This window comes from Monodelphis domestica, chromosome 1 (assembly GCF_027887165.1).
Source record: "Monodelphis domestica isolate mMonDom1 chromosome 1, mMonDom1.pri, whole genome shotgun sequence".
NCBI lineage: Eukaryota > Metazoa > Chordata > Mammalia > Didelphimorphia > Didelphidae > Monodelphis > Monodelphis domestica.
In genome coordinates this window covers 448,095,493-448,119,265 of record NC_077227.1, presented here as the reverse complement: position 1 = coordinate 448,119,265, position 23,773 = coordinate 448,095,493, and the positions used below count along the sequence as shown (strand labels likewise).

Here is a 23,773-nt window from a genome sequence, read left to right as displayed (position 1 = left end):
TTGAAATAGTAACAGCTAGAATTTATATTGTGCTTTAATGATTGCAAACCATTATACATACCTTATCTTATTTGATCCTCACAACCACCCAAAAGGTACTTGTTATTATTATCCCCACTTTGAAGGTAAAGAAACTGTGACTGATGACTAAATGAAATCCCAAGAATCATATAACTAGTAAGTGTGTGAGGCAGGATTCAAACTCTAAATGCAGTACTCTACATAACTAGCATCCTAGGGTGCAATAAAGGCCACCAGATGTATTGCCTGCAACAGAAGACATTGAATTTAGAATATCACAGCCGGAGAGAATATTAAAGACACTCCCTGCTTTGATAGTAGAGGACACTGAGACCCAGAGAGCCCTCACACAGTCCTGAACTTTAAGTCTTTTACAATGGTTTTTCTAGACCCAAATGATATGTTTAAGCTACTCCAATGCATCAACCCAAGCCATGAGGAAAAGATAGAGGAAGTTTGGGATAAAAATAAGAACAATTCAATTTAACATTTTTACTAAAGGTTTGTTATGAACAAGACACATAGAGCTATCAATACCTCACCACATCTTATCATAAGGAGTAAGAGATGAAAGTGAGCTCAGAGATCATGTTCTCCAGTCCTCCTTATATTTTACAGATGAAGATGCTGAGGCACAGAGGTTTTCAATGACCCAATTATGACCATTAAGAACAAAGATTTGAACTAAGCTCCTTCTTCAAAGGAAAACTATTTCCTTCATCTAGTCAGGTATCTGCCCTTATCCTGATTTTTAAATGTGCCAATGTGTAAAGCAAGAATGCTGCCATGAATGCCATAGTTTCATCTTCCATATCCTGTGTCTACTCTGGGAACCAACAACAAAGATCCAGGTCAGAAGGACAGAATTTCCCCCTCAAAATCCTAAGTATTGATTGGGAAGGAGGGTGGCAGAAATGCAAGTTCCTGTATTAAATATTTGATGAGGTTTAGAATGGCAAGGAGAAAGGTTAGACTGCATTTGAACCCTGCTCCCAGCAGAGCAATGGGTCTTATTAAATACATCCATTACAGTGGACAAATGAGGTTTGTGGCTTGGAAGTTTGGGCCATAGTTCTACTCAGCTGGGACCTCTAGACCTCTGAGACCTCTCCTTGGAAATCTTTGTGGTCATCTTAACTGGTTCTTCTCCTTACTATCCTCTCCCTGTTTCAACCAGGTTTGAGTGCATTCTCTCTGAGTTAAGAAAGACACAAAATCTCTCTTCAATATTTCGTAGTTTGGGTCCCTGGAAGCACTTGCGGAAACACAAAAAATGCCTTCTTCAATAGAACATCTCTTAAGATTTTCTCTGGACTGTTTATATTGTCATGTGGAGCAATCCCGAGTTTAAGGAAAACTCTGTCTAAAAAGAATATTGTTTTAATTAGATGGAAAACTCTCAAAGATTCAAGATTACGTCTCCTCCTTCCACTGTATCTTCCTACCACTTCCAGGAAACATTCTTTCTTACTGCAATGTTCTCTTTCTTCCTCTCTGCTAATCTATAATCTGTTCATCCTTCAAGTCACAACTCAATTTCCTCTTATTCATGAAAACTCTTTTCCTATTCAAGCTCAGAACATCTCCTGTTCCTCTCAATTTCTGCTTTAATTAGAGCCAGTATCATTACTTACCAGTACTATTTCTAAGATTTATAGGCTGAATGGCCCTAAGTAAGTCACTTAACCTCCTAGTGGTATAGGCAACTCTTTAAGATAAAACAAGTAGAGAGAAGGTGCCTATCTGTTTAGTTGGAGATTTCCTTGTCTAAGAGTTCCCTATGTCCGTGAAATCTCAGGTTCAGGCTTTATCCCTATCAGTACTTGTTTTCTGCTTTTTCAGTCATACCTTTTAAATTTGTCTGCTCAGCTAGACTGTAAGCAACTTGAGGGCTGAGAGTCTGTGTTAGATTTGTGTCCTCCACATCATCTAGCTCAGCACGAGGGATCTCATATTAAGAAATTGCTTAGTTATTGATTAATTGATTGTCTATAGGGAGTGGAATATTGAGTCATTGCAACCAGTCTTCCTTCAGCTATAATCCAATATGTACAAGCATATCACAGAAATCTTAAACTGGGAGAAATCAAAAGAGGTCATCCAAAATGTTCCTTATTTGATTAAAAAATCCCTAGATAAAGAGAACTTCCTACACAAACACACACACACATACACACACATACACATGCCCACATGCACATGCATACACAAACAGCTAAACTAAGAAATAGAAGCAGTCATTTTTATACTTTGCAAATATCACTCTCTCAGATACTGGCACTTTTGATTTCATAATGGAGCCAGAGAATGGGTAACTCATCTCTAGTTGGTATTGATATTCCTTTGGGAGAAAAACAAGGGAAAAATCACCCACCAAGGGGAAAAGAGTTAGATATTTTAGATTTTTAAAAAAGCACCAAATTTTGTATTTTAAACATCTTTTCTGAGTGATGGAATTTTTTTTAAAACACACCAAATCATTAGTCCTTTCATTATTTTTGACATTGATTTACCATTAGGAAAATTTATTAGACTCTAAATTAAATTGATTTGGAGAATCATTAATTCATGGGACAGAGTCATTAGAGATGTTTGTCCTTCCCATACTGAAATAGGGTGATATCAATAAAACAAAGGAAAATGGTAGAAAGTATTTTAAAATTCTTCTCCACATCATCCATTGCCAGAGTTATATTTTGTATGTCATTTCTTGTAACATTTGGATATTTAACCTAAACAACTTCTCCCTGGAATTCTCTTGGTACCTATTTAATCAAGGTCAAATCACTTAGTTTCTCTGAGTCTCAGTACCTTTATCTATAAAATGGGAATAATAAAAAACTTGTACTCCCTACCTAACCAAATGAGAGAAAGTTCATAAATTACATAAATGAGTTGGTGTTTTTTTGAAGAATTCAATTTTAATGGCAAAAGGAAATGTTACTTTGAACAATTTGAGAAAAAGACAGCAACATGTGAACGGAATTAAGAACAGGCCTTATTTTATATCCTGCCTCCCATCCTTAGTAGACATGAAATAAATCTTTCTTTACTCTGACTATGCTATACCCAGCAAGTCATCATCTAAATCATGGCAGAAATAGCCAAGGTATCCCCAAAGACATATCCCAAACTCCCAAATTTATGGATCTTCAATATGTTCTGACTGTTCAATTTCTTGGTTGTCCTCTAGTTACCCCCATTTGCATCCTCTATAGGTGGTACAGAGAGGATAGAGTACTAGACCATGAGACAGGAAAACCTGACTTCAAATCCAGTATCACACACTTATTAGCTGTGTGATCCAAGATAAGTCACTTGCAAATGAACACTTTACTGATTTTTCCCATCTGTCATTTGATCACTACTGACTTTTATTTTTCCACTATATTAAAGAAGGATCTCAAAGAGCCTTAATACATTTCCTCAGGGTCTTTTTGTAATGTCCCCAGACTTCCAGGCACAGATATTTTTAGAGCAAGATACTGTGGAATTAAGAAATGATAGGGTCTCATTGGCCTGCTATGAAGAAATTCTTCTAGAAATTCTGGGCAAGCCTAGCCCCAACCTTCGATCATCAGGCCCACAGTATAGATGTGCACATCGTCGATCAGTGCCGTTATTCATCAATATGGTGCTCCAGGCTCATAGATGATCAATAGTGATGCAGTTGCCACAGATTCTCTTGCACCAAGGCAGGAATGTAGCTTCTTCCTGTGTTTTTCCACAGTATGCACAGTATGCTGTGTGGCTAATTTCTGGTCTGGCCAGTAAAAACCTCCGGGAGCCTTCCTTTAGGTCTTTAATTATGAACTGTAGGGGACACCACAAAATAAATACTTAAAATGTCTAGACAACCAGTCATCAGAGTAGGATAATTAACTTCAAACATGTTAAATTGTTTGAAGAGTCGTTATTCACCTTCTGCAGTTCCTTTCTGTATCCTTTTCTAGCCAAAATGTTAAAAGTGAAACAAGAGTGTGGAGTTAGACAGAGTCTTCTCCTGGTACTGAGCCTTTTCTTTTCCCAGCTGTCAAATCGAAACGATACCAAGACTAATAAAGCCTATGGCATAGACTGAGGAAGTCCCAGTTCTGCTACCTTCTCCTTATAAAAACAAGGAGGCAAGAGAGGAGAAATATGTAAGAGGAAAGAAAACATAACTCTCAACCTCTCCTTCCTTTATTATTTGTTGCTACTAGGAAAAAAAATAATAAAACACTCCTGGCTGCCTGATAACTTATCATGGAATAGGCCTCCTGGTGTCTTACTTCTGATTAAGTCTTTGTTGATATTAGGGTGTTTCTCCCTAGAGCCCTCTTCACCTCTCACAAACTTCCTCCAAGGAAACATTTTTAGTATACAAGGCACATTAATTTTGTCTCAAGCTAAAACAAAACACATCCATGAAAAAGAGAAAACTTGTGAGGGAAGCCTGCTGGTGTGAGATCCTTAATCCTCCCTCTCTCCCCCTAATTTGAAGGGCCTTACAGTAGACTAGATTGATGTCCATTGGCTTCACTGCAAGTAATTCTTGGATCTTAACTCTATCATTTAGAATTATAGTAGGTTAGAGCTAGAAGAGACCTTTATGTCAGGTAGTCCAATGGCCTAACTATGTGGATGAGGACACTGAGGCCCACACAAGGAGTCCACACAAACTGAACTATTACTGCTTCCCAGGAGACTTTATATCTCACACTCCCATACATTCTCATGAGCTATCTTCTATATCTAGAATTCACTTACCCATCAGCTCTCTCTGTTAACTCTTATTCTTCAATGTTGAGCCCAAATTCTACCTCTTTAAAGACTTCTCTGATTTTCTCTCCCTACTCCAAGTTATTAGTGTTTTCTGCTTCCTCAAATGATCAAATTCCTTTTTTTGAATGTTGCACGTACAACACCTCCCCCAACTCTGTCCCAAGAGTCTTGAGGGCAGAAGCTGATTTTGTTTTATTTTTATAGCCCTGATGCCTGACACATAGTAGGAACTTAATAAATGCTTCATGTGTCATATTATATTCATATATTGGATTCTATTAAAACAACTTGTGTACATTTGATGGGAAAAATAAGTTCTGCCTGTAGGGAGGAGAAACTCAGGGAGAAAGGGAGTAAACGTGTTTAGAACATCAGATACTTTCTAACCACCCCTCAAATAATTTAAGCAGACAATCTTATAAGACGCCAAATAATTAATAAAAATCTCATTGTTTGATTCCAATGTCACCTACTTTTAAATCAAAGATATGTCAGAAAAATCTGTTATTTAATGAATATTTTATAATATACCATTTATAATGACCATATTTAATTGCCATAGCTCTAATTAAAGGTGATATCTGATTGCATGCATGTATTTTTTAAAACCATAATTGTCTTGTGCAATCTGCTGAATAGATTTGAAAATCTTCAATAACAAAATTACATTAATAGCATATGCTATTAAATATGATTGATGGCAAAATTGGACCCCTCCTGGTTCCCTACCACACAAAAGCATACACTGCTTCTGAAGATGGTACAGTAAGTGTCAACAATAGAGAAGAGAAGAAAAACAGATTGGCAGCATGGAGGTCTTCCTTTCCCTGCAGAAAGGATATTTGTGCCTGGGCAAGCAATAGTACTTCTAATTTCGAACAAAAGGAACTTTTTGTATTTTGTCTCTGATCCATATAATCTAATGGAAAATCAACACACCAGTATTTTGTCTCTGTTCTGTGCAAACTAACAGAAAATCAATTCAGAAGGGACCTTAGAGGCTATTGAGACCCATTCCCTTAATGTTATAGATAGATGAGGTAAAAGAAGCTGAGGAAATTTATGTGACTTGCCCACAGTCACTCATTATTTGAGACAAGATTTGAATTTAGGTTTTCTTAACTCCTAGCCTAGCAATCTATCTACCACTACACCTGGTAGAAAGGGTTCATTCTTTCTAGTTGGTGTTTGCATTAGCCATGACTTGGAGTCATGCTATTGAGCAAGAAGAGGTTTGTTCAGGGATTCCAATCTATCCACCACCTTTGAAGATGAATGACGTTGACGTCTTGCCCCTACGTGTGAATGCCGACACCAGGCCACAACCGCACCTCCCTGTAACAACTGGCGTCCCATGCCCCATGTGCCACAAACTCTGTGCCTCAACCTTTGGACTTTAAAGCCATATGAGGGTACACCATAGATGAAAACGCACAAAGACAATTGTCATTCTCAGTCACCGAGAGACTACTACTACCAAACTATCCATTCTCTGTAGCCTCATGAATTTTTTGTCTATGATTCCCTCAGCATATGAGAATTCTTTCCACCAATGAAAACCCAAGATTTATTCATATATTACTAGCTATGTGACAAAATATTATTTGCAGCATATGGAAATGAAGTGCTTCTCTGGATCATAGAGCCAGGAAATATCAAAGGTAGGAATTGAATTCTCTTCTTCCTATGGTTCTCTACTCTAGAATTAAAGGTAAACTTCTCCATCTGGCATTAGAAGCCTCTCTCAACTTGGTCCAATCCTACCTTTCTGGATGTGTTACACAATGCTACCTTTTTTATACTCTAGGATGCAGTCAAAATTACCTTGCTGTTTTTCACACTCTGCCATGTCCCATGACTGAAATTCCTTCCTTCCTCACTTCTGACTCACTTCTTAGAAAATGACTTGTTTTTGTGAATAGCTCATCTAGAGGGCCATCTTTTTTATTTTAGCCCTTATCTTCTATCTCAGAATCAATACTAGGTGTTGGTTCCAAGGCAGGACAGTAAGAGCTAGGCAATTGGGATCAAGTGACTTGCCCAGGGTTACATAGCTAGGAATTATCTGAGGTCAAATTTGAATCCAGGTCCTTCTAATTCCATGCCTACCTCTGATCAGTTGTGAGACCAGCTGCCCCTCAAGTACCGTATTCTAAATAAGTTCTTCCCAAGTTTCTAGTTTATCCTCTCCCCTCCAAATATGTTTCACATATATTTATATATGCATATCTTATCTCCCCAATAAAATGCAAGCACTTTGAGAAAAGAGTTTCATTTTTGTCTTTGAATCTCAATACCTAGCAAAGTGCCTGGTTGTAGGTGCTTAGTAAATGCTTAATGATCCATTCATTCATTCCTGATGCCAAGCATGGTGAATGTGGACAAAAGGGAAAGAACACTGGGTTTGGAATTAAAGGCTCTAGGTTCAAGTCCCCACTCTGTTACTTACTCACTCTGACTTCCAGGATTCCAATTTCTTATTTGTTACATGAGGGATTGAATCTGAAGAACCATAAAGTCCTTTCCAGTTCTAAATTTATGCTATTATGGCCACTCTGACTCTGTGCCTGTCCACACTCCCAATTGTCCTGATCCCTATCTTCCAGCATAATGGCACTTAAGCTACCTCTTTAGCATTTCTAGTGGAAAATGATGTATATTCTCCCTTGTTAACCTCTTTTAAAAGCCGGAGAGTTAGCAAGTTCTTACCATGTCTAACTTCAATCCCTTCCCCCTCTCCATTGTAATGCATGGCTATTTCCTGAGGTTTTATCTTTAATGGGGATGAAGACCAGATGGCTGCTGATCTTTATGAGGGCCCTCCACTGACCAAGAGATTGTTATTGAAGCAAAGCTGAGTTACCTCTTGAGGGCATCTTCTCTTCCATTGGGACCAATTGGCTTTGTCACCTTAGTGGTTTTCCCAAGTGCTTCCATGTGGCTAATGGCTTAATGGTCGTAGAAGCTATCATCTTCACTCTCCATCTGTGGATGGGAAAAGCCAGAAGAACTGAAGATTCAATACAATGATCACTTCTCCTATTCCTCTCATGATTCTACTTTAGGTTAGGGTAAAATTTTACTTTCAAAGGTACGCATGAGAGGAAGCTTCCCCTTTTAATCATCCTAAACTAAGGAAAAGACTTCAAAGTCATTATTATTCCCCAAATATCCCCTTACCTTCTTCCCTAACCAGACTAGGAGCAGTTTATTTAGATTCCCTAAAATGAAAATGGTAAGAGGGAAAGTCTGATTTCACAATTGTGAAACTATCAGTAAGGTCTTTATGTTATGGCTCTTAAAATACTATAAAATAGTCAGTTATCAGTTGAATATAGAGCTACATGCCTATTGTCTATTCTGCTGGGGAGGCTGAAACCAGTCAATCATTTGGCAGGCTAAAGCTGATTAAATGTTTGCTCTAACTCAAGCACCCACATGTTGAGCCCATGGAAGATCAGAGTCATCAGGTTGTCTAAGGATGAACAAATAAATCCATGCTGAAAAAAAACAGAGCATGTTAAAGCTACTGTTCTGATCAATATTCAGATCATTCCTATAACTAGTCATTGCATTTTCAGGCTAAGCTAAAGGAGAACCAGTCTCTTTAAAAAACAAACAAACATATTCTCTCTGGAATCATTCGGAGACCTATGATATTTTTAGAGTGACTATTCCTACAGAGAACAATCACGACTTCTCTACTACTTAAAACAGTGATTCTCAAAACTTTTTGCTCTCAGGACTTCTTTATAATTTTAGAAATTATTGAGGTTCCCCAAAAAGAGATTTTATTTCTAAGAGTTAGATCTATTAGATTTACCTTATTAGAAACTGAGCTATCTCAATATTATTATGAAAATAATTGTGACTACTATCTTAGGAGATGATCTTTTGTTTGGACAAAAAATTCATTACCATATATTCAAGTGGGTGGTAAGATTCTCTGATCTTACAAGCTGATCTGAGATATCTTAAGATTCTATGGTTCTGCTCTGGGCTAGATGCCATGTCCATATTGATTTCACACCTGATAATCACTTATGCTAAATATAGTTTGGCCTTGGGAAAATATTCATATTAAAAAGAATACATTCATTCACTCTACAAACTTTTAGTAAATACCTACAATATCTAAAACCCAAAGGCAGATGAAGAGACCAATGAGACATAACCTTTGACCTTATCTAGCATACAATTTAGTTGGTGAAATAAGACATGCACCCAAAGCAACTGAAATTTAGAATAGAAAGCAAGCATTAATTCAATTTAGCAAACATATGTTAAATACCGACTGTGTACCAAGCATTGTAAGAGGACTGGTATTGAGTATTGTAAAAGTTTCAGGAAAGGAAGATAATATCATTCTGGTGGATAAAAAGGGAATTTTTCTCAAGTCCTCTTGAGAGTGTCTTGATAGCCGATTCTTTAGAGGTAAACTTGGGGAATTTTTATGAAAAATGCTTTAAGCTGTAGGTCAGGGAGATAGATCATGTTTCCACAAAACTGAGCTAGATAGGTATAATAATATATGCTTTTGCATAGAGCTAGCGCAGACCCTGAACAAGGAAATGTGATATAGATTTTCTCCTCCATTGCACCTGGTTTCTTTCTCCTCTTTACGTGATAGTTCCTTGGAAAATCTACTGGGCCCATTGCCACTGACCTATTTATTTTTCCCTGTGGAGTCAGGTCATTTGTACCAGTAGGACTTTTAGACAAACTATAGAAGCCTAGTTTAACTTTACATGAGGACAGTGTAGATGGTTGCCTAAACAATATAACTGGAGGGATACTATCACTACCAGTCTAATATATGCTTAAAATTCCTTGTCTTAACCTCGTTTATCAATGGATATATTAATAAGCCAGGTATTTTAACTGTGTTCAGATACTTTGTTCCTTTGGATGGCTTTACATTAGCTGAGTTGAACCTCATTTAATTCTTTCACCCACAAACACTAATTGTCCCTGGAAGGGAAGAGAGAAGATAGGATATAACATATCTTCCTGGACAAGAGACAAACAATATGGAAGTGGGACCATAGTAAGGAAAGGATCATTGAAAAGAGAGATGGGCAGAAATGATGGATAAAATAGAATAATCCAATAGTTATCCCAGGGGCGGTTCCTGGTTCCTTTATCTTGTACTGGGATGGATAAAGGGGAGAAGAAAGCCAACATAAGTGTCCAGTTCAAACGAGCCTTTCAGAATTGAGCTGTGGAATGCCAGATGTTACTGATGAGAGAAAGATGGCTGAGAATTTCAAAAGAGGGACTGGTTTCCTTGGCCTGGCAGGTGGATGGACACTGCCTGGAGGGCCTATTTTGCCAGCATGAAACTGGCCCCATAAATGTTTATTGATACAAGCTCATTACTCTTCATTGTATTGGTTCTGAGCTGAGTCAGAAGGGCTGTTCTCAGCATAAAGAATAGTCTCTAGCTCCTACTGCAATGGGTTCAGTGACCTCATCCCGGGAGGGGGTTCCCAATAAATACCAACAAATGATGCCATGTGGTCTATCCATCCCCAAGTGTGTGGGAAGGCAGGTAGCAATCCCTTTAAAAGAACTCTGAGCAATTCCTCTCCTAAATGTTTGGTGAAACTAGTTAAGGCACCATTGCTGGAAAAAAAAAAAGGAGGGGAGGGTAAGAATCTGTGAGGTAATAACTTGCCAGGAAAGGGAAAAGTAGGAGAATTCAGTGTTTTCATTTCTGTTTCTCACTTATTGGAATCCTGTCTTCTTTTTTTCAGAAAGGTCTTAGGTCCAATACTGTCAAGCCCTCTAATGAATTTTAAGATTTAATTTAGAGGAAGGAGAACCTCTTAATAAATCTCTCTCCATTAAGAGGGAAATTAGTAGCTTCATTTTCATCTCTAGTCAGTGTAAAGAAATCCACTTCACATTCACCATGTCTAAAGCAACTTATTCTCTTGTCCACTGACTACTTCTTTATCAAATGATGAAGATGTTGGTTTCAGAAAAACCTGAAAAGACTTGTATAAACTGATGCAGAGTGACATGAGCAATAGGATAATTTATAAAATAGCAATATAATAGAAAAAAAAACCTTTGAGACACATAAGAAACTCCAGTCAAAATGATGACCAATGATTTTAAAGGATTGATGATGATATAACCTACTCACCTCTTGACATAGATGTGATAGATTCAGGGTATAGAATTAGACTTATGTTTATTGAAAATGGCCGATGTAAGAACTTGTTTTATTTGACTACAAATATTTGTTAGTGTGGTTTTGTTTACTTTCCAATGGAGGGATAAGAAGAAGAGAAAATGGAATTTTGTTTTTTGAAAAAAATTGAAATGTATACATAATTATGTATGTAGGAGAAAGAGGGAGGGAGGGAGAGAGAGAGAGACAGAGACAGAGACAGAGAGACAGAGACAGAGACAGAGAGACAGAGACAGAGACAGAGACAGAGACAGAGACAGAGAGACAGAGAGATTTCTTCTAAGTTCTCTATTTCTCCCCATGGTGCCTCCATTCCCCAAGTCACTCAGTTTTATAATCACTGAGTCATCTCTGATTCTTTCCTCTTTCTTCATTCCCTACTTTTATCACATTATCATCCATTCAGTTCTTTCTTTAAGTCTTATCTCCATTCCCACTGTAATCACATCCTTCTCTTTTTGTCTAGACTGTTGTTTTAGCCTCTTAATTCATCTTCCAACCTCTATTTTATGCTCTCTTTAATGTATCCTTTATGCCATTGCCCATTTAATGTTCTTAATGCATTCCTCTGATTACATTTAAAAAATCTCTGAGCAGTTAGGAGGATCAGTGGATAGAGATCCAGGCCTGTTGACAGGAGGTCCAGGGTTTAAACCTGGTCTCAGACACTTCATAGCTGTGCAACCCTGGGCAAATCACTTAACTCCAATTGCCTACCACTTAAACTGCTCTTCTGCCTTGGAACAATACTTAGTAGCAATTATAAGATGGAAAGTAAGGGTTAAAAAAGAAGTTTTTAGTGTCTCCTTCCCTTTTGTCTATTGAACAAAATATAAACTCCTAATCCTGGCAAAATTTAGTTTCAACTTGCCTTCCCAGCTATATTATTCTTATAGTATCACAGGCTTGCCTTCCCATATGTTCATGGCAGCCAAACCTGGCTACTTACTCTCTGTCCTAGAGTCTCATTATGTCCTCTATTAAACCCATGCCTTTTGCTCATGTCAGTCTCTGTGATTGGATTGGACTCTTGTTGAGTTCTATATGTCAATACCTTTGCTTTCCTTTAAGTCGCAATATAAGCCCCGCCTCCTCCATGAAACCTTTTCTGGTTCTTCACACATTTCTCCTAGGACTTTGTATGAGCTTGAACTGATTTTCTTGTTTGCTTTTTTTGTTTGTTTATTTGGGGTTAAAAAAAAACCCAACATTTTGTCCTTCCCTACTTGATTATAAGCTCTTTGAGAACAACATCTTCATTGTTCTTCTGTTCTTCTGAGCCTGGTGCATACTGCCAGTACAACACTCAGAATGCAGTACACTAGAAATCATCCTATACTTTGAGTCATGGGACAAAAGCTCAAATCCTGGTTCTGTCAGTTACTCCTGTGGCCTCAAGAAAATCACTGAACCAATTTGGTCTCAGTTTCCTCATTTGTAAAATAAGGAAGTTAGACTATAGGATTTCTTAGTTCCCTTCTCATTTTAAATGTATCACTTCTGAATATATAAATTTATATTCATCTGAACAACTCATATATTTACATATTCTCTGAATAGATCACTCTAAATGGATAGCCAGCCATGAGTTCGCCATCTCCTCAGATTTTCAAACATTGTATAGTAAAATCACAGTAATACCAGCTAATGGTATGTATTAGAATTAGTGACAAGTCTGATTCATTGAATGATTTTAAAATTGTATCGTTATTATCGCTTTCAAGTACATTTAAGAATTCAAATTAGGTTAAAAGCATTGATAAATTGAGGTCTTTGGGGATCTACTTTAACAAAGTACTAAATAAAATTTCATAATTAACATATCAAGTTTGGTATGTAAATATGAGGACCTAGGGATCTAGAGCTAGGAAGGACTTTGATGGGCCATCTTGTCCAACTCCTTCACATTACAAATGAAGAAACTGATGCTCAGTTAATTTTAGCGACTTGCCCCAAATCATACAGAAAACCAAAGATAATATTTGAGGCCAGGTCCTCTGAATCAAATTAAATACTCTTTCCACTGTACCATACTGAAGTGCTTTTGATTAAGTTAAATAAGTATGTATTGAGTATCCTCAGGGTTCTAGTAATGTACTAGGTACTATAAAAATTACAAAAGTAACAATTTATATATATGTAGTTGTGTATGTATATATGTATATATGTATATATATTATGAAACCTGGGAAAATTACAATTAAGAAGATAACATTTACACACATAAAATGACCATGTTATATATGAAAACATTTATTTCTGAAATAAATGAAAATGTTATATTATGAATATGTTAGATAGGACTGAAAAAACTTAAACATAGATGTCAAATATCCTGGTTTACTCTATCCATTTCCTTAATAAGCCCTATCATTTTTTATAAAGAAAAATTAACTTCAGCCCAACCTCTTTCCAAATAATCTTAAATGTTGAATTAGGATAATATAGAATATTTAGATTTTTTCATATAATTAGGCAAAGGCAGGGCTTATTTGCCACTCTTCTGAACCTCTCTAGTTAACATTTCTCTGAGTGCAACGGATGCAGTTATCAACTTTGAGGAAATATCCCTTCAGGTGGTGTGGTGTTTGTTCATTAAATGTGTAAGCTTGTCAGAACTCCACAGCATTAAGGGTTTTTTACAGCAGTGTGGTGAGAAAAGTACCTTTATAATAGTAACTTGCTGACAACATTTAAAGTGAAAATTGCCAGCATTCTCGAATCTTTACACGTTTCCGTGACTGATCATCATTTCCTTAGAATGCCAGAGATTTGTGTGAATCATGCCTAGAGGCTACATATGTTAAAAGTTAACAAGAAAATGCGTACCAGAAATCAAATCTAAGATGCTCAAAGAGAGCTTTTAAAGTATACCTACACATAAAGTTAGACTCAAGGTTTAAACCTGGAAAGAGGAAGAAATGAATTTACCTTATAGTTGTTAACAACACATGCATTAATGAGGTTGAGGCAGGGAGGGGGTACAGCATGGTCTAATGCAAATTTGGCTTTGCCTTTGGAGGCAGCAGACCTGTATTTGAATCCAGGCTTTGTCCCTAACCTTGACCTCGGCCAGATGAATCTCTAGGATGAGGTATGTATGTTTCCATATATACTTTTATGTGTATATTTGTATATTTCACATCTATATAATACTTGAAGTACTTCTCATTTATCTAATATACATATAATGTTTTTGAAGTATTTTATATACATTATCTCACTTGATTCTCATAATATTCCTGGAAAACATTATTCTCCCCATGAATCACATACAAGAATTTGGGGCTCAGAAAATTTGAGAATTCCTTAGGATCACACACAATAAGTGTATGAGGTGAAATCTGAACCCAGGTCTTCTTGATTCTATATCTAGTATTCTATCCAATGCAAACTGCTGCTCTATATGCATATATAAACAGAAATATTTGGAGCTAGATTGCATTACAAAAAATACAACTGAAAATTATCTTTATGGCCAAGAGAGTGTCAAGGTCCAACTGATGGCCCATTTATTCTGAACAGTATTTGATTTGTGCTATATAAATGTAAAACCAAATCCTTGGCCATTTATTGTAAGGGATTTTGACCTGTATGACACTTCTTTAATCACTGATACTCCACATGGACACTTTAATTTAAGCAAGTCCAAGATGAGAGGCCAATGATAGTGACACAGAATTCTAGACAGTCACTTATTGGGCAGAAAGACAAATAGGGAAAAAAAAAAGAAAAGCCTCCAATCCTCTAATATCTCAAAAAGAGAAGGGAAATAAAAGTTGCTTGAAAGTAACAGAGCCAAGATTTAGCTTAAATTTCAAACTGCTCTGCATATATACAGAGCCAGCTCAAAGTCCATTGCTATCATATATATTTCAGCTAACTCTGTGATTTCAAGGCACAGTATACCCTTGAAGAAGAGAAAAGGAATCATGCCAATAAATACCTGTGTGGCCATCTCTTCAGGTCAGCGGAGAAGGGGTCTGCTGAAATGTGAGGAGAGCTTTGGCCCACTGCGCCCTCCTTCCCAGGTAGCCCTTAGCCTTTGAGCCTCATCCAAGGTATGAGCCATTAATATTCATGACTTTCTTGCTGTTGTTTGTAACTAGACAATGGATTTAGACGTTCCCATTGATAGAACAGAAATAGTGCACAGTCTGTAAGCATGCAAAGGCTGGCAAAGAGAATCCAGAATGCCGGATATACAGAAGGCCATCTGCTGGCCTGGGAATCTTCCAAACCCAAGTGTCTCCATCTTGCCAAACTGTCACGAGTACAAACACTACACTAGCCCGGGACACAAATAAAGTATGCCAATGTCGGGTGCGCTGCCTCTGTTGCAATCTCAGGTCATTTAAAAAACAAAACAAAACAGCTTCACTGTTTGTTATTAAAATCCAGTGTAAAGACATAATGATTTCATTTCAGAATTTTACTGCAAGATATTATCAGTCATCAATCATTTAGTGCCTAGTCTGAGCCAACGGCTGTGCTAGATTCTAGGGCTGAAAGACCAAGACTTATCAATTCCTTTTATTGAGAAGGCTACATTCTATCACAGGGAAATGATCTCCAGCAAATGATAGTAAATACAAAGTCATTTCAAGAAGTGGGGAAGGGAGGCTTGGGAGCTACAGTCACCAGGAAAGGCTTTGTGTAGAAAGTAGCACTTGAACTGAACCTCGAAAGGAGGAAGGGATTCTAAAAGGTAGAGGTGAAGGCAGAGAACATGCCAGGTGTGGGAGACAGCTTTTGTAAAAGCCAAAGCACTGGAAATGGAAGAAAGAACAAACAGGCTGATTTGCTTGAACTGTAGAATGTGTGAAGGAAAGTTTGTTATAAGCCTGGAAGGCAGGCTAGAGTCAGACTGTGAAGGACAATATCCCAATGGCAACAGGAACCCACAGGAGCTTCTTGAGCAGCAGGTAACATGGTCACATCTAGGTTTCTAGAATATCACTTCAGCATAGCCATGTGGAGGAGAGATAGGAGAGGAGAGATAGTGGCAGCCTGGAAACCATTTAGGAGGTTGCATGCAACACTAGAAGCATCATCACTAATAACTTTATGTCTCACTCACACAATATCAATAAAGAAAACTTACATTTTGTAAAATGCTTTAAGGTTTGGGAACATACTTTATATATATTACTTCATTTTGACCATCACAGCAAATCTAATGAGGCAAGTACTATAATTACTCCCATTTTACAAATAAAGTAATACATTCATAAAAATTCAGTGACTCACACATAGATAGTATCTGAGGCAGAATTTGCTCTCAGATCTAGAATCCTGGGGAAGCTAAGTGGTGCAGTGGGTAGAGTTCTGGGTCTGAAGTCAAGAAGACACACCTTCATGAATTCAAATTTGACCTCAGACATTTATTAGCTTGACCCTGAGGAAGTCGCTTCACCTGTTTGCCTCAGTTCCTCATCTGTAAAATTATCTGGAGAAGGAAATGGCAAACTACCACAGTATATTTGCTAAGGAAGCCCCAAGAAAGGTGATGAAGAGTTGGACACAACTGAAAACAACTAAACAACAACAACATTGAACCCAGATCTAACACTATAACAATAATACTTATTTGAAGGATGATCAATACATCTTTTTATAGATCATAAATGTTCAACATATAATCATATGGAAGAGGGAGATGGTTCATTCTATGTGGTTTCAGAAGACAGAACTAGGATGAATGAATAGAAGTTAGAGGAAAAAAACATCTTGACTGATTGTAAGAAATAATTTCCTAGCAATTTGAACCTCCCTGAAAAAGAGTGGCTCACCTCTTAACATAATGACCTCCTTTACATTGAGAGTATTATCTAAGACTGGAAAACTGGACTAGATAACCTCTGAGGTTCCTCTTAACTTCAGACTCACTGGTGATTTTAGGGAGGATTCTTTAATTTAAGGCTCTCTACAATCAGACTCCCATCTACCTTTCTAAGTTTGTTGTCTATTATTATTTCCTTTCATACATTCTACATTCCAATGAAATTGACCTTCTTGCATTGCCCACACTTGGCATTCCACCTCCCTTCCATCTCCCTGTACAATACCCCAATCATCCTCATGGCTGGGATGCATCACACCTTACCTCAGCCTCTTGGAATCCCTAGATGCCTTCAAAGGCTAGCTCATATGCCATTTCCTATGAGAAGGTTTTCCTCATTCCTTTAGACTTTAATGTTTAATTAACTCTCTTCTCCACAAGTGATTACATACATACTTCTCTGTATACATATTATATCCTCTCATCCTAGTAAAAAATAAATCTCTTGAAGACAGAAATTATTTTCCCTCTTTTTTTATGCCTCACACCTAACATAGTACCTTATAAAAAGTTTGCTCCATTAGATTGGATTGAATTAGAAGCTGTACTTGGGATAAGAGAATAAATTCATTTGTGAGAGGCAATGTGGTATTGTTAAAAAATTAAAATGTTTATTAAAATAATATTGATAACAATACAATCAACTAAATTTATTTGATAATATATTTATGTATTTTAATGATATTGCATATTTTAAAATTTATTCATTTATCTGGGAGTGATGCCACACATCTGCATTCCAAACAACTGAGAAAATGAGGCTGATAGAAGTTCTGAGCTGCGGTAGGGCTACCCCTAATAAGATGCTATATACACTATGCCCAGCACCAATAGCAGGGAACCACCAGACTGCTTAAGAAGGTCCCAAGTCAAAGATTACATTCTAATAACCAGTGTGATCAGGCTTGTGGATGACAGATGCACTTCCAGCCTGAGGGAGGTAGAAAGATCCACTCTTATTATTAGAATCATCATAATCATTATCATTCATTCATTCATTCATTATTTTATTCACTCACTTAAACACATAAAATATCTTTTTTTAACAAAATTCATTTCCTCTAAGTTTCCTTATCAAGATTCTTTATCCCTTAACTCATTTACTTTCCCTCCATATATAGTTATGGCTAATAGATACTCTTTTCTAATTATTATTTTTTTCACTTGATATTATTTCATAATGATCTTCTAAGATATATTTTCTATGTCTATTTTTTCTATATCTCTATATCTATAATAACTATATATTTCTCATAATTGAATAGCCTTAATTAAATTATGACATTCTATTATATTAATGTATCAACATTTATTTATTCATCCTCTCTCATTTTAAATTCGATTACATACAAGTTTTTTCACTTAAATATAATTCTGCTATGTCAATCCTTGAACAGATTCTTCTTATTGTCATTTTTCTTAGTATATTCACGATATTCTCAACCCATGGAATTAAGGGATTAGAGGATCTGTTTATTTTTATGATTTTTACAATGAAAATCAGGGGGATTTCCAAAAATATTTTACAAGTTTGCAATTCCACCAACAGTGAATGAAAAATGTATCTGTTCTTCCACCTTCCCATCAGCCTTGACTGCCATAGATTTTATGTTTGCCAATCTTGTGGGCATGAGAGTTTAGAACCTCAAGGTTGCTTTTATTATCATCTTTTATTATTAACAAAAATGAGCATATTTTCAAGTGATTATTAACAATTTGTGCATTTTCTCTCACAGAATTGTGGGAGGAGAAGCACTTTTAAAAGTTTTAAGTGTTATAGAAACATGACATTTTGGAGGGTGTGAATTTTCCAACCACTTCTGCTTGACCACCAGGTAATAATATACCTTTCAGCATCCATTATCTAAGACCAAGCCACATATTTCTTTTCCATAACCATCCCATGGTAAATTAGACAAGTCAATACTGCATTGTTTGACATACTTTATAATATGGAAGCAAAGAAGGAGGGAAAGAAGCATTAAGCACCTGTTACATGCCAGGCATTGTGCTAAAGTTTTTATAAACATTATCTCACTTGATTCTCCCAGGGAAATAAGTAGTAACCCTGTTTTACATGTAAATAAACCAAAGCTGACAGAAGTTAAGTGACTTGCCCAGGGTCTCACAAATATCAAGTATCTGAGGCTGGGTTTGAACTCAGGTCTTCTTGACTCCAACTCAGCTCTCTATCCACTGTGGCTCCTAGCTGCCCCTCAATCTAACCTAGCTGCTAAGGGCATTCATATGGAGAGAAGGAGGTAATGATGTTAGTCTTTGTTCTTTCCAGGCTTGCTAACAGGCAAGTGTCCTCATATGCAAGAGACTGGGGACATCACCTTGAGATTATATTTCTAACATATAAAATCTTCTGGAAATGGAAATAGATTTGTTTTGCTGAATCAAACTTTCCTGTGCCTGAAAATTAGATACAACTTGTACCAGAAAGGAGCATCCTTTGTGTTGTCTGGGAGTAAGGAGGGGATCTCAGGAGATGAGGAGAGCATCATTCCATAGAAATCTTGAGGGAGTCTGGGATGCTAAAAATCAAGGAGTACAATATATGAAGATTACATTTAATCTGAGAAAATGTCCCACATGGGATGCTATTTCTCACAGTTCAGAATGTCTTCTTGCCTCTCTACCATCCAAACTATCTTCTAAGAGTCAGGTTCCGCTCTCTAAACAGAACCTTGACAAAGTACCCATGCTCTGTCATCTCTTCCATCTTCAGTTCCTATTGCATAGATTATTTATGCCACTAAATTGACCATTCTTACATTTAGGCTTTTATTTATTTATTTATCTGTTTGTTTATTTATTTATTTACTTACTTACTTGTTCAGTTAGTTAGTTATTAGAAACCCTTACCTCCCATCTTAAAATCAATACTATGTATTGGTTCTAAGGCAGAAGAGTGGTAAGGGCTAGACAATGGGGGTTAAGTGACTTGCCCAGGGTCACACAGCTAGGAAGCATCTCAGGTCAGATTTGAACCCAAAACCTCCCATCTCTGGGCCTGGCTCTCAATCCACTGAGCCACCCAGCTAACCCCACCCCCACATTTAGTCTTGTATTGAAGATTTTGTTTTTATGTGTATTACTCTGATCATTTTCTGCATAAAGCTTTGCCTTTGTAGCTTGATATAAGCTCCTTGTGCTCAGCAAACATATTAATATATTCATTTGAATCCCCCAATAGTACTTAGTACAGAACCTGGCTGAGTGACTAAAGCATTGAACTTGGAGTCAGAAAAACTAAGATTCAAATCTGGCCATCACATACAAGCTATGTGATCTTGAGCAAGTCATTTAACATCCCTAAGCTTCACTCTACTGTAAGTTGGGAATAATAGCTTCTCGTTCACAGGGTCATTGTGAGGTAATGAGATAAATGAGATGAGATAAAACATGGAAGCTTTAAAATGTTTTATGATGATACATAAATGTGCAATTGAAGACATTAGAGGTGGATTCTGGTCCCCAAGCACAAGTGCTCTTTTCCATCATTTGGAAGGGCTCAGTCTTCTATGGACAAAGCTCTTTTTCACTCCCCTTCTTCCCCCACCACGGAAGAAGCTCCCTCAAGGCTAATGGAAATAATACAATGAAAACACTAGTGACTTTGGAGTCAGATATCTTGGGTCTGAAAGCCGTCTGTGTTACTACCTGGTGACCTTAGACCGCTAAGTTTCCTCATCTGTAAGATGAGGGAGTTGGCCAAGAAGAACTCTGAGCTTTCTAATATCTTTAGGACTGCGAGGATACAATGAACTCACCCTTTCCCAGGCTTTTCCCTAATGGTCCAATGTAGGCTGAGGTGACATCTCTGAGCTGCCACAAGGTGGCAACATGCTAGAGTGTTCCCTGGTGGGCCAGCCCCTTCCTTTCCTCCAGAGGCTTTCCCTCTGGGATCTAGCAGGTGAAGAGGGACCAAAGCTTGTGGCCAGAAGCAGAGCAAAGAAAGAGACTGCTGTGGGTGGCAGCCCCAGGCCAGAGACTGTCATCACTCCTGAACGCTCAGTCTCAACAGCTACTGTCCAAGGAACACTCTGTCTCAATTCTCTCTCTTTTCATCATCCCTGATTCTATCTGTAGGCAAAAGACCTGCTCTAGTGGAGGTCCTGAGAGGGAGCTTCAAAAACATGAGATTCTCTTGTTAGAGCTGGAAGGGGCCTTCAAGGCCATCTTGTCCAAAGCCCATTGGTGCCAGTTTCAAAGAGAGGGGGGAACGGTATATAACTTTGGGGAGATCATGTCGCTTGGCCAAGATTACCCAGAGATTCAGTAGCAGAGATAGGATTTGAACCTAGGTCCTCCGATGCCATGAGGTTGGTATGCAGTCCAAAAGAATATGCAACAAGTAAAAGATTAGAGGCAAAACAGTTAAATGCTGAGGATATAACAGGCAAGAGGAACACAGGCTGCTTGGGAGAATCTAACATTATTTATGAGTCTCAGAACCTTTAGTTTCCTATAGAGTTTAGCAAAGGCAACCTCCTTCAAGGGTCCTTTTTTGTTCCCCAAGCTGCTAGTATCCCCCATATTATCTTGACTGTCTTTACACATAAAATATGCTATCTCAAGCTAGAATAGCTCCCTAGTGTTTATATAGCACTTAGATTTTAAAACTATTTCATATATTTTATTTGATCGTCACAACAACCATAAGAGATAGGTGCTGTTACTTTTACAGATGAAGAAACTGAGTCTTATCAAGGTTAAATGACTTATTCAGGGATTTGGCTTTAAGTCTCTCTGACTCTAAGTATAATGCTCTATCTATTACACCATAACCATGGAGAATGGCAACTGTCTGAGTGAAGAGATTACTCTATTTTTGTCTTGGTATCCTCTAACACTTAATACAGTGCATGGAACATAGTAGGCAATTCATAAATCGTTATTTACTAATGATTGGTTGAATACAGTGTCCTTGTTGACAGAGAGCACATCCAACATATGTTATCAATGAATAGTCCTAATGAGCCTCCTTGGGAAACTTTTTTTAAGAAGGTGACAGCAGCATGGCTTACTGTTGGCCCTGTCTTAAGTAGAGACTTAAGTAGAAACTAGTCTTAAGTAGAGAGCATATCCTGCTTCTTACAATTCCTGGCATTGGGGCCACGAGGCAAATCCAATAATTCCCTTGAGTCTCAATTTCCTCATCTGTAAAATGGGACTAAGACCAATTATGTAAAGTGGTATTGAAATGTGAACTACTATATAGATTCTTGCTCTTGTTGTGAACAAAAGAAAAGGCAAGAACGCCCTCTACTCAGTTGTGAAAAGGATGTGGCGTGAGTTCTTAAGAATCATCATCATCATCATTATCATTCTCAATTAGTTTTTGCTGAGTTTCTTGGTGGATCTTAGTGAAGAATGATTCTTTTCCCCCTAGGAATATTTGACTTCTCAGAGGGCCAAGGCATGGGCTACCATCAGGTGTTTTTTAAGTGCCTGGGAATAGTGGAAAGTAGATTCTCTGGCTACAGAATGAAATGACAACCAATTCTGCCTCCTCATGTTGGTTCAGTGGTATTCCCCATTTGCCCAGGCACTGAAAGCAGGTCCAGTAACCATCACCTAACTGGAAACACATGAGCAAAATTAAGTCCCAACCTCCCTTAAGAGTGTTTAAAAACAAATTTATTACTGATATATATATATATATATATATATATATATATTTTGGTTTTGTGTTATCTATGTCTCTCAATGTGTCCCTCCTGCCTTGTACTTCCAGAAAGCTTCCCCTTGGAGGAATGGGGACACAGTTAGGTGTCTGAGGCCAGATCTGAACTCAGGAAGATGAATCTTCCTGATTCTAAGCCTACTACCTAGTGTTAAATTTAAATGGTGGTTGGACTCTGAATATTTATATAGGCCAGTTAGAAATTCTAAGCCCCCGCCAGGAGAAGAGAGTCTCAAGAGGATGGGCCTTTCCTGGAGACTTCACACCTCCAGAAAGATAGGGTCTCTAAGTCAGCCTTTCACTCACCAAAGGTGACCATCTAAATGGAAAGAAGTCTGGGTGTCTGTCTTCCAGTTGCTCCTCAAGTGTCTGTCTTCCAGTCTCTCCTCAGAGTCAGAGAGGTCCTCCATCTTCTCAAATCAAATATCAAATTGAATATCTCTTGTTCTGACCACTGACACTCTTTTTTTAAAGATCTTTTTCTCTTGTGTCACCTCCCCTAAATTTCACGTCTACCAGTCACAGCAGACGCTCCTCTCCAGGACTGCCCACTCTTTAGTTCACACCTTCTTTGGTTAAATTATACGTTTTGGGGTTACTTAACACCTTTTTTGGTTAGTTCACCTTTTGTAGTTACTTAACACCTTTTTGTAGTTAGAATGGGTAGATCAAAAATACTGAGTTATCATCTTTTGGGGATTAAAATCTAAAAATAGATTGTGGATTACAATTCAATCTTCCCAATAAGGGAAGAGCTAAGTATCTTCATCAGGAGATAGCTAAATCCAGTCTTCACAATAGCTACCCCCATAATCATTATCAAGAGTATTTTTAAAAAGTATAGAGTATGTTTATGGTCTCCCTCACTTCTATTTCTTTCCTATGCTGGATTCTGAGATGAATTGGGAAAGTATGTCTTTAATGAGGGGAAATCAGAAGTTCTAGCCCCATTTCTGCCACTAACTTCATATGTTTTCTCGATGTGCCTTTGTTTCTCAGTTTCCTCATTTGTCAGATGGTAATATCTAAGGTTCCTTTCAATACTGAAATGAGAAGAAAAGTAGGATAGAAAATGCTGCAATTGACTTTCAGTACACAACTGGGTAACTAGGTGGTATAATGAATGCAGTACTTGGCCTGGAGTCGGGGAAATCTGAATTTGAAACCTGCTTCAGACATTTACTAGCTGTGTGACTACAGGCAAATTACTCTATAGCTGTTTGCCTCAGTTTTGCCATCTGTAAAATAGAGA

General features: G+C 37.5%; 1 long non-coding RNA gene across 2 annotated transcripts in view; it reads right to left on the bottom strand.

Annotated features, from left to right (window-relative positions):
- The window catches only part of LOC103103497 (uncharacterized), a 59,679-nt gene extending 44,600 nt beyond the window's left edge, over positions 1-15,079 (bottom strand). For both annotated transcript variants that reach the window (XR_008915302.1, XR_001626987.2), the window contains exons 1-2: positions 14,931-15,079; positions 7,649-7,770 (exon numbers count right to left, since the gene is read on the bottom strand). This is a non-coding gene — a long non-coding RNA (uncharacterized LOC103103497). The remainder of the gene's footprint in view (positions 1-7,648; positions 7,771-14,930) is intronic.
- Between the last annotated feature and the right edge of the window lie 8,694 nt (positions 15,080-23,773).